This window comes from Heterocephalus glaber, unplaced genomic scaffold, assembly GCF_053883595.1.
Source record: "Heterocephalus glaber isolate CG9 unplaced genomic scaffold, H.glaber_assembly_v1.0 deba00000331, whole genome shotgun sequence".
Lineage (NCBI taxonomy): Eukaryota > Metazoa > Chordata > Mammalia > Rodentia > Bathyergidae > Heterocephalus > Heterocephalus glaber.
Window position 1 is genome coordinate 46,987,650 of NW_028258142.1, and position 12,720 is coordinate 47,000,369.

General features: G+C 34.5%; 1 protein-coding gene across 14 annotated transcripts in view; it reads left to right on the forward strand.

Annotated features, from left to right (window-relative positions):
- Nol4 (nucleolar protein 4) overlaps positions 1-12,720 on the forward strand; it is a 329,323-nt gene that overhangs the window by 195,188 nt on the left and 121,415 nt on the right. The window lies entirely within an intron of this gene.

Sequence of the window (12,720 nt, forward strand, 5' to 3'; positions counted from 1 at the left end):
GATTTAATGTATTTCATTTATATAATTGATTTATGCATCTGTCTCGGTACACAGTTTTGAGGGATGAAAAGATCACTATCTTGTTTCTTTAGATCAAATAGGCGTATTTAACAATAAAGTTTCAATTAAATTCTCCAGTTTGTGTTAGAGACTTGGGGACTTCAGTGAGTGACTTACTTAACAGACCATTTGTGGCCGGGATAAAATTTGGGGATTAAACATCCACATAAAGAAGTAATTTTCTGTAAATTATAAAAAGACAGGAATATGTTTTAGACATACCTAAATTTCTCAAATTTTATATTAGACTAAATTACTACCTTTTCAATCTCAGTTGTTTTATTAAAAAAAAAAACTTTTACATGCTGGTGACTTAGCTCTGCAATTTTTGAAGGTGTCCTTTGGAACACATGACAACCTCTAAGATCAGGCTGTAGAACTGGTGTCTGATACAGATCTTAAAAGTGAAATGTCTCAATCTGGATTAATTTCTGAGTTTGCTGAGGCACTGTGATTTCCAAATTGACTCAATTTAAATTGTCTCTTGCCTGAGGGTTTGACATTTTATCCTCTTTTAGGCAAGCCAGTCCACATTAGCAGACACTTAAACTCTTTTGCCCGAGGGAGGCTACTACAACTTTTGCTGTGGTAAATGCGCAAATATCCTCTTCTATGGGTTAAAGCCAGATCACACAAGCATTAATGATTTTATATTGGCTAACATGATCTGAATCACTGCATATGATTTACAGAAAAAAAAAAAACACGTTTTCCTATTCTCCACTTTACCCTGTCTCTATAAGAATTATATAATCATAAAACATCCTTTTAATGCTGTCAGATAAATTATTTTTCTAAAATTATTCTATGGTTTGTTCTTTTCTTTTTCTTCCTTATGTTCAATCTTACTATAGGCACTATGCTCATCAAAACATATTCTTACACATGTTATTGAAATGAAATTACTCTCATGTGTCTCTTATTATGGATTTATGAAAAATGAGGGGAATTTGGACTGCATGAGAGAGCTAAGATGGGAAATGGGCTAGAGGAAAGGAGATACCCTTGAGGCACAATTGTTTAATATTTTTGTCAAGCCATTAATTAAACAACCCACAGAGGAAAAGCCAGAGAGGCCAAAGAACCAGGATGATTCTGTGTGTGGAAACTAAGCAAAGTCCATCTTTCAAGGAGAGAGGGGTTGGATCTCAAGGACAAGTTGAAAAATCAAAGGAGAGAAAGATAGAAAATAATTGAATTTGTGAAAACAGTTTAGTAGCATACTGAGAGCAGAATCAAAAGGATTCTTTTCATTCATTCTTCAAACAGGACATGGTAAATATCTGACAATGATGTAAGACGAATTAGTGTAGTGAGCTAATGTATAGTAGTAGGAATATAGTTACTAGTATTATGTTCTGAAAATGTGCTGAGAGTAGATTTTAGGTACTCTTGAACACATACATTAAATGGGTGGCTATGTGGATATATTTGTTAAACATAATTTTGTACACCTTATATTTATACAATTAAAAAAATACCTGGTGTACTTGCAGCAGTGGGGTAGGTAGCACATGCATCTCCCAGAAATACCAGTCTTTTTTTCACAAGAACCTTTGTGTATTGTCTTGGGAAAGAGCAAACATATATGTAGAAAATTTCTTTATGCAAATGTAAACAAATATTAATTCTTATGTTAAAACATTAAGTTCAAGTGAAAAAATACTATTTCTATTGAATAGTGAAAATATGCTTCTAGAAGGAGTCTTGAATTTTAAGAAAATGTAAGATTACCATTTTTCTTCACATGAAATCTCTTACTAGATACTTTCAAGGGCCTTTCATGCAGATAGGGAAGAGACTTGGTCTCAAGTTAGGGAAATATTTTTTATTCTGAGCTGGGTGGAACTTCATAACTTGACATTTGTGGAAGAACCTCATTATTAAATAAGATAAATGATTTGTCAGCAACTAATTTAGTCCCCACATATTTACTGTAGATTCCTACACGAAAGGAAGTATTACAGAAATCAAAAATATATAATCAAGCAAACAAAAAAGGATCCCTACCCTTCCAAAGCTGTGGCAGAAAAGAGAGACAAATTTATGATTACAATCTGATTCTGTCAGTGAAACGATGGGCATGTGGACAGGATGAAATGAGCAAAAAGAAGAATCACTACAGTGATTCTTAGGAAGAGACTCATGCCAGACATGAGTGACTAAGGGCAAGCGCAAGTTACTGGAATTGAAAGGCTTGCTTATGGTAGAGAGCTAAGGATATTTTGAGGCATACTCCCATGAGAGTGCTGCTTGAGATGGAGATTGGCAAGGAGATTAGAATAGCCACATCAGAGAAGTTGTGTGGAGGAATAAAGTACAAAGAGGAGGCTCCATTAATAAAGGCTTGGGCCATTTTAAGACTTTAGATTATGTACAGCAGAAAAAGTTAAGCACGGTAAGATGGTAGTTAGCTTGGAATTTAATTTTTTTGTTGTTGAGATAGGGTCTCACTATGTAGTTCATACTGGCCTTGAACTCACTACATATCCCAGGCTGGCTTTGAACTCATGGCAATCCTCCTGGATCAGGCTCCTGAGTGCTGGGACTATAGGCTTGTGCCACTATGCCCGGCCATAGCTTGGAATTTTAGATGAAGTATTCTGGCAACATTGTAGTGGATGAATAAGATAGGAACTAGGGAGGAAAGGCAGAAAGTTGTTTATAGAGCTACTGTGGCAACCCAGAAGAAAAATAAGGATGATTACAATAAAATAAATGGCAATGAGAATAGAAAGCAGCTACATGGTTAAAAAAATTAACAAGTTACTTTTGTTTTTTTGACACTCTATTTGTAGGACTATGATTTATAGCTCCATAGGTTAGATATTGTCAAAACCTAGGAATGCCTTTCCCATTAGACTACAGCATAAATAGCCTCTTTACCTCTCTCTATGCAATTAGAATGCACATTACAAGACTATGATAAGGTTTACCTTGCTTAAAATGTAGTATGCCTGGTACCTGGCTTAAAATCTGTGTGTAGTAGCCACTCAATAAATATTTTGAAGAAATGCATAAATGTTTATTCCATGGGGAACCAAGGCTTAAAACATTCTAGAATGACTCCAAGATTTTTGGCTTGGTTGCCTAAGTGGATGATGATTCCATTTACTAAGATGCTGAATAAGAAGAAGGTTTTGCTATGGAAAGTTTACAGTGCCTATGAAATACCAGTTAAATATGTATATTAGGCATTGTGGATATTTGTGTCAGAAGAATGATGCAGGTTGGTGGGGCAGTCATTTGAAAGATCTCAGAGCAGAAGTGCTGCTGAAAGACGTTGTGGTTGTAAAGATCATCTGGCAAGAGAATAGACTGAGGCAATAGTCAAAATATATCATCCTTCAGAGTATCAACCCACTAGGAAAACTGGCATAAAAGCTAAAGAAGGAAATGAAGGCACCCAGGTAGGAAGGAGATATTTTAGAAGCTGTAGCACAGGGAATTTCAATATTGGTGTAAATAATATTAAGTGATTCTTATTTAGGGGGTGATTTGACTGTAAGGCTCAGATGGGAAAGATGAATCATTTTAATTGTGAGGGAATCTTTCTGGAATTTTGCTGTAGGGATTTTCATGCCAATTTGAACCCATATATAGAGTGCTCTAGAGTCTAGTTTTGAATTAACAATTGTTGTACTTTTAAGCTATCAGGTAAACTTCAAACTAATGTTCTGTTTAATCAATATTATCTTTTTAGTCCTTAGGAATGTTCCATCACTTAGTGTGACCTTATGAAATGACAACATTGCCAGTTTTTCCTTCCTTGGAGCAATATGAAAGTATAATTACATGGAGTCTCTGAGAGCTCAGATTCTTGATAATTTAATATTGACCTAGTTTACAGTTTTATTGTGAATAATATCAAGCAAAAATGATTATAAAGCATTTTTAAAATTGAACAATGAATAGAAATGCTTAAAAAGAATAGCTGAGTTAGACTATGCCATTTACTGATTGTTTATTATTATGCAAATTTACTGACTAGACTACCAAGGAATCACATTAACCAATCTAAAAAGACTAAATATATTGAATGGAAAGAGTTTAGGTGATATTTATTTTCTTTGCTGATGGCCACATTTTTAAGGGCCAACTTAATAACTTTAGAATTCAGAAGTGAATAGAAAAGATGATGAGCTTAGAAAGTAATAACTATGAATGAGCGTTAAAGAACTAGCTATGCAGAAAAAGAGAGACCAGTCAGTGGAAAATCTAGAGCTACTATCCAGTCTAAAATTACTAGACAATGAAAATGGAAACAAAGCCAGAATTTTAATAGAGGGAAGTATAAAATCTTAAGAACACTGAATCATTGTTTTTTTAAATTTCGTGTTCTGAGTATTTTTAGTATTTATGACCCATTCATATTTTACTTAATATGGCATAATGTTCTAAAATAATCTCCCAAAAAGAATAATGTTTCAAATAATAATTATGGTGGAAGAATACTTACAGTTTGATGGACAATGTGCAACTTTGATTATCATATATTTGCTTTTTAATTCTAAGACCTCCTCAATTTTCACTTTATGTAATAATATTTTTCTCCTATGTGGTCTAATGTGGTATATTTCAATTAACTTTTACTTAATATTTTATAAAAATGAATGTTAATATTCAAATTAAATTTTTTAAATATCAAACATAATTACCACTGATTATTGTTATATAATTTTACTTTGCTATGATTCATAGAAACAACATTTTTGAAAATATTGTATCTTTTTTAAAGATCAAGATGTAATGAAATTGTTTTTTAAATATTAAGAACAATGGATTAACTTTTGTAATAATATTATTTTGGTCTATCTTTGTAGATATTCTATCCAATTAATGTTTCAATCTGATAATTTTCAATATCTAGCCCTTTTGGTATTATGGAGAGACTTATGTCTAGATCTTGCTCATTGTATTAGTTCCCATTGCTGGACACAATACCTGAACACCCAAAATATAAAGGAAGAGAGGTTTAATTTGGCTCACGCTTCTGGGAATTCAGTCCATCATTGGCTGGCTCCAAAGCAAAAACATTGTGGAGGAAGGGCATGACAAAGAAAAGCTGCTTGCTTCATGCAACTAAGAAGCTGAGAAAGAAATGAGGAGCTAAAGAGAAAGATATGCCCTCTGAAGGTGCACTCCCAGTGACACTCTTCTTCCCAACAATACATTCAGCAATGAATGAATTCATCAATGGCTCAACCCATTGAAGAGTATAGTGTCCCATGATCCAGGCATCTTCCAGAAGCCCCACCTCTGAAGAGATAAGACTTTGGGAGAGATTCTAGACCTAAAATATAACATTCTTCCCCAGCCTCCATAAGTTTTATATCCATCTAATTAAGTAAAATGTATTCAGTCTGTCTCTAAAGTCACCAATGTCGTAACAGTTTCAGCAGTGTTGAAAAGTCAAAGTTCAAATTTTCCTCTGAGATTTAAGTCAAACTCTTAGCTGTGAACCTGTAAAAATATAAAGAGAAAGTTAAATATTTTTAACATATAGTGGCACAGGGCAAATATTTCCATTCCAAAAGGGAGAAATAGGAGGATAAAAGATTTGGACCAAAGGCAGACTGAAAACTGGGAAGCCAAACTTTGTTTCCTATAGCTCTTTATCCAGTATCCAGGGAAAGTTGTGCCCAAATATGAATTCCAGAGTTTAAGCAGGCCTACCCCTATGTGTGTTTACAGCTCACATGGCTCCTCTCTTAGGCTGGCTTCACTCACTTCCTTCAGCTTTCCTGAGCAGATGATCCACATTCCTGGTATCTCCAGCTTCCTAGTGTCTCCAGTGCACCTTCAGCTTCATTCTTACAGCTAAATACATCATCCTTTCAAGATACATTGCTTGGCCTGCATGCCTTTATTTGAAAGTTGGTTGGAAGTCATCCTGATCTCATCACTCTTGAATTCTATATGACTGAAAAATCAGCACCATGTGGATGATGTCAAGGTTCATAGAAGATCAATTATTACCCTAACTCCCTTGAACCACAGATACAGAGGCCTCTGAGTGGCTGGATGTGTGAAATTGAGGAAACGAGTACCAGGAAAGCAATTTCTTAGATTGTACTCTTATAGATGTCTGGTCAGAGACTCTTTTCTCAAATGAAAGGTTTACATTTTTGCACCTTTGAGCCTGTAATGGGTGGGGTCTTGCTGATTGCCAAGATAACTTCAAGGCATCTTTTATTTGTTCCAGTACAGAGTACTTAATTATGTGTACCTTGTGCTAATCTTTTCAACAACCACAATTCTTTTGGTCTCAACTTTACATGTGATTCCTTCTGGGCCAAAATATAAATTTGTCTGCTCTGCTGTTTGCTCCTAATTTTCACTATAAATCTGACAAAGAACAATTAACAGCATCCATGCCACAGCACGAATAGTGGGCTTTCCTGAAATTTCCTCTACCAGATTAATTAATTAATTACCTTAGCCCTTGATCTTGGTCTCCCTCAAAGTTTCAAGATGTGAGCAAAATGTAGACAAACTTTCTGCCATAGTATAACACATGGCCTCTAGTCTAACTACCAATGGAGTCCGTGTTCCCAACAGAAACCTCATGAGGCTAGTCTTTATTCTCTGGATTTCTGTCAACATTCTGGTCATCTGAGCTCTGACAAGAATCACCCATTCAGCTCTGTTTATAGCATTCTTGGACTTTTCTAGGCAACATCTACAAATCTTTCTGAACTCTTCCTGCAAACTACTTCCAAAGGCTTCTAAACTAATGGTCAGGCACAGTTACAGCAAAATATCACTCCTTGAGTATCAATATTCTGTGTTAGTGAGATTTTTGTTCCTGAACACAATACCCAACCTCCATGACTGAAAGGAAGAGAGATTTAATTTGGCTCACAGTTCAGGGGAGTCAGTCCATAGTCAACTGGCCCCAAGGCAGAAATACAATGGTAGAAATCATGGCAAAAGAAAGCTAGTTACGTGTCATACAGGAAGCAGAGAGAGAGAGGGGAAGATTCAGAGGGGAAGATACAAACTCCAAAAGCAAGCCTCCAGTGACACCTTTCTTCCAACTAGGCCCAACTTCCTAAAGGTACACTCAGTTATGAAATTATCAATTGATCAGCACACTGATAATTATAGTGCCCCATGATCCACTCACCTTTCAAAAGTTCCACCTCTGACATATGAGTCATTTGCAGGACATTTTAGATTTAACCCATATATTTGGGGTAGATATAACAGTGTATATATATTATATGTATAATACAGTGAATGTTTATTTTTTAATTATAGTAAAAGATACATTGTAGTCCATCCCCTTAAAATATTCCTCTTCTCTTTGAACATACTTATCCTATCATTCTTGCCATTTTCTGAAGCGGTTCTAAAAGTTGTCTTTCATGTATCTTTCATTTTCTAGTTGCGCTATCTTGGCTGCCTTGTTGTCTTGAATCAATTCAAAACTTTTACCTTCTCTTCTATAGTCATTTTGACTTTGAGGAAATGCAAGAACTTTCACAGTGTCAGATGCTGTGAATCAGGTGGATATAGATATATTATAATGTTTTTATGAGCCTTTCTGTTGGGTAGCAATCAACAACAGCATTCATTGTACATTTGATCACAATGCATAAAGACACTTAAAAGGAAGACTTCTAGAATTGCTTCACAAAGTGACAAGAGTGATGGGATAAGTGCATTTGAAGGAAAGAGGTAGTATTTTAAGAGAGATAAATGGCAATGGGTCTTTTACTGTAATAAATTTTATTTACCATAAATTTTGACCATTCCTTTTTTCTTATTTGAGGTTGAAATCATATCGTAAATATGCCTAATATGGCCTATGCCCTCTCCTGGGTACCAGAAAGATGAAGAAAAGAATCCCTGTCATTAAGAATTCACTTTTTGCACTTTTTGGCCATAGAAACAGATATATAAATAAGTAACAGGGAAATTGATTTGTGTGAGAAAGTGTCTTCTAGGCCTACTGACCTGTCTTGAATTACTTCTTAGTGTTTAAATAAGAGTGTGAGATAGACATTTGTTGATAGAGAGAAGGAAATTCCAAACAGAGAGGATTTAATGAAAATAGCATTAAGGTAAAGACTAGACATCTTGAGGATAATGGAAGAGGTGAGAGAGAAGTCTGGGGAAGAGGACAGGATGTCAAGCTGAAGAAGACTTTGAATGCCTTTTTAAAGCTTGGATTTCAGTCTTTGAATAATAGAGAATCACTTTGGGATGTAGAACAGGAAAACAGAATGACCAGATTGTGTTTGAATTTCATCATTCTTGCATCTGACAGCAAGATAGCTTTAAATGATGTAAAAAGGAATAAGGGTCCTAATAAAGATTAAGTGCTTGCCTTAGGGAGGCAGGAGAAAGCCTGGAGAGGACAGCATCAATTTAAGAAATATTTGGAAAGCTAAATGAATAAAATTGTTTAATTAGATAGGGCTTAAAAGATGTAAAAGGACCCAATAGCCATAGGATAAAGGATATAATTTCTGGTATTGGGATGTCATGTTAATTCTAATAATGAGCATTAGTATAACTCCTTCATATTCATAATTCAAACTTAATATAATAAGAAGAGGAGGTATAATTATTAGCTGTGTTTAAATAAATGGAAATAAAATTTACTGAGTGTGTTTCAACTGCCATTATTTATCTAATTAGTTAAGTGAGAAAGTCTGATATTGAATTCATGTGTTGTGATTCAGCAGTCTATGCACTGGCTGACGCTGAGAATTTAGTCATCTTTCTGGACTGCATGGTACCTGTGACAGGACAAGACATCCAGAGAGGCATAGCATCTTTGTTAGTCAGCTTTGTGACACTGTAACAGAATACCTGAGATAATCAGTTTAAAGAAATAAAGGGTTATTGTGACTTGTTGCTTCAGAAGCTTTAGCCAATGATTGCTTGGCCTTATTGCTTTTTGGACCTGTGACAAGGCTGTACCTCATGGTGGGGGAGCTTCACAGAATTGCTGCTCACCACATTATGCCTGGCAAGCAAAGAGAGATACAGAAATGGACAAGGGTCTCAGTATCCCCGTCAAAGGGAGTTTCCAATGTCCTAACTTCCTTCCACTAGGTTACCCACACACACAAAATTTCACCTTCTCCCAGTAGCATTACAGGCTGCCAACCATGCCAATATATTGGCTTTTGGGGGCCATTTAAGGTCCAAGATATAGCAGTATCTAATTAATATACAATTCCTTGATAAATGGCAAATACTTGCAGTAGCATTTCTTATATAAATATGTGTTTTGCATTTTACATATGAGGTGCTTTACAAACAGAAAATAACATACCAGTTGCCTCTACTGGAAACTTAAACATATCTGTAAAATATCCATTCATTGTTTTATTCTTTAAATGTAATCAAATGTACAACTGATTCAGAGTACTTTTTTTAAAAGCCCTGGGTAAATTTCAAATTTATGTTTTATTAACTACCAACTGAGAACATCTTCATATTTTATATATAAATACATATTACATATAGATTTATGTGCATAAGAACACATGGACATTATATTCTGTCCTTATAAATTGTAGGGACTACATTTCTATTCATTAATGGATACATTTTTTTCTGTGCTTAATAGAATTTTAAACAAAAGATGTACAAGGGCATAATGTGATATGATTGTTTTGATAGCATCTGTCATATTTTCATTCTAAATTTAAATGTGTATAATTTTGTGAAAAAATATTCATTTAGGAATTATAAAATCAACTATTTTATAGAATAACATTATTTTTAAAACAAGGAACCATTAATTTTACTAAGAAGACATTGAGACCCGCTCAAATGGTCCCTAACACCCAATTCCATGCCCATGTTGTGATTTGTTTTGCTGATCTGCTTACCATTACATATGCTTATTTTTTTTTAATTCTGATTACAAGAAGAGGGAGGACAAAGCCACATTTTGAGTGCCTGCTATGGATATTGCAGTCCATGTTAGTTCATTTCACATTTGTTATCTCAGGAGAATGGAAAGGCCAGGGTTTTCTATAATTTATATGCTGAAAAGTGCAATGTGAAGTTGATTTTTAATTCTGCACATGCAGCAAACTATGCATTTTGAGTTATTTTTTAAACATGTAAGAGTTCAGTTCGGTCAATACAAAATTCTCAGTTGACCTTCGAGCTATTGCTGCCATGCATTCATAAGTAATCTGGTTATAGTTAGGTTATATTTTTAACCAAAGTACAAAATAAAGAAAACTTACCAATTGATAACTTTTTATTTAATGGTTTAAAAAAGAAATAGTTTTATTTTGTATGTCTTTGTATTTGGTATTTATTGTTTGTGAGGATTTTATTTTGTGTGGGGAGTATGCTTATCTTTTTACATTTGTATTCAGTCACTAGAAGTAAAGTCAAATGGTCAAAAATATCACTACATTTTATAGATTTGTGGAGTATGGTATGGGAGCTGTAAGAGAAAAAAAATCTCTAAATCAAACACTCAGAAGTGATTTGTACATGTCTTGAAATAATTAGTATTACCAGAATTCCTAGAAGTACTCAATATGGACCCATTTTTAGGGACTAAAAGAAGAAAAATTAAAACCAGAGTCATGGAGCTATACATTCCAATTGTCTCAATATAATAGTTTATATTATTTGTATATATTAAATAATAGATGAGGCTTATATTATGTGCTAGGAGCAATTGTCATCTGTAGCCTTATTATTATTGTGCTTTTATGTACTTTTCAAATGGAGATCTTGAGGTTAGTAGGGGTCAAAAGGATAGCTTAGATGACAGTTTAAAAAAAAAAAGGATAACAAAACCACTAATTTGATCCCCAGGATTAATAATGCAAGGTATAATTTATTGAGTTCTTACTAGAAATGTGCTTGATACTCTTCTAAGAACTAACTCATGTAATCTTCACAACTCTTCTTGAAACAATTAGATTTTGTTATTATTCTAGTTTTTACTTAAGGGAAAACTAAGATCCAAAGAAGTTACAAATAGTGATGTCAAGAATTGCTAGAATTTGGATTTAAACCCCAAATAATTTGGTCCACATTTAACCACTACAATATAATTTTAAAAGGTCATGGCGTAGGGCCTGAAAATGAGCAGCAACAGATCTGACTTATGCTAAAATATCCAGAAATTAGGTTATGGCTTATAGTTATTCCCTGATCACAGAACCACATTTATCAGTTCTGTAACTTGAACAAGTTTCTTTTTCTTTTAACTCTGGATATTTTATCAATAAAATGAGGGTAATAACATTTAACCTACAGGCAGTTGAAAATCAAATAACGTTATAGGCATTTTTCATATAAGTGCACAGTAAGTAGTGTTGCTGAAGTGGTTCTTATTGACTCCAGAATCCAGACCTTAGCTAAATCTTACAAAAATAGTCTCACTTCATGCAAATTTACTTGGGAAGTTTAATATCCATTTCAATACTTAAAAATTACTTATTGAGAGGGGTAATTTGGAGAAAATTAATTTCTATAAGCTTGTAAATACTACTTTTTTCTTACTTTTGTCCCTTCTTCTTCCCTTATTTCCATTTAATTATTGTGCAGGAACTGGAACATATAATACATGTCCAGAGCCATTTTATAGGCATTTATTATGAAACTTATTTCAGTAAATAACTTGCACTCATAGAATAGATCCTGGAATACCTTGAACTATATGCTTGTTAAAATGTTCCCTGACTTTGCTGAAATCTATCCCATAAAATGTCACTTTTCTCATACTATCTATTCTGAGCACCTGAACCAGAAAAAAAAATTTTTTCCCTTCATTTCTGAACTTCTGAAGGGAGAGTGAGGACAAAGTAAAAGTGTGGTGGTTGGTTTGCTCCACACTAACGTGACTTCCCTGCAGGGAGTTTGCTCCCTGTCAAATGCTTGTTGAACAAAATGCAATGACATGGGATCATGTTGGATTTCTTTTATCCTATCCACTTTCACATACCAATGTTTTTTCACATTTCCACCTGGCTTTTCCTCCTCATTTTCCTTGCCCTTCTTCCTCTTCTCCTGCTGCTGTAATTCCTTGATTAGAAAAAATACTATGTAGAATATGCTGCTGATGGATAAGGCATTGAGTAAGACTCCATGGATGGTAGTTTTGGCATAAATATTGCATGCAAAGAAAACAAATCTATATCTAGGATGTTTGTTCTAATAAAGAAAAAGCACTACCCCTTACCTGATGAAAGCAATCTGGTTTAGTCAGTCTGCTGGCTATAGTGCCATGTAGGTTTCTTGAAGAAGGTGTATTAATTAGTTTTCCCACTGCTGGGACACAACACTTTGGCTTCTATAACTTTAAAGGAGGAGATGTTTATTTGGCTTATAGTTTCAGAGGAGTCAGTCCATGGTTGTTGGCAGCCTCCAAGGCAGTAATATTGTGGCAGAAAGGTATGTCGAAGCGAAGCTGCTTAGCTCATGGTGGCCAGGAGCCAGAGCAGAGGAACACTTCCAGAGAGAAAAGAGACCAGGGACCAGGTATAGTACCCAAAGTAACTTGTCCAGGACCTACCCAGACATACCCCAAAGTATGCTTTCCTAATCTTATTGGCATTACTAATCCAATCAAGATAATATATCACAATTAACAGTCACAAGAGTGTTATATGAGCCCAAAAATGAAGATAATTTTGATGAGAGAAATTTGAGTGATCAAAAAGG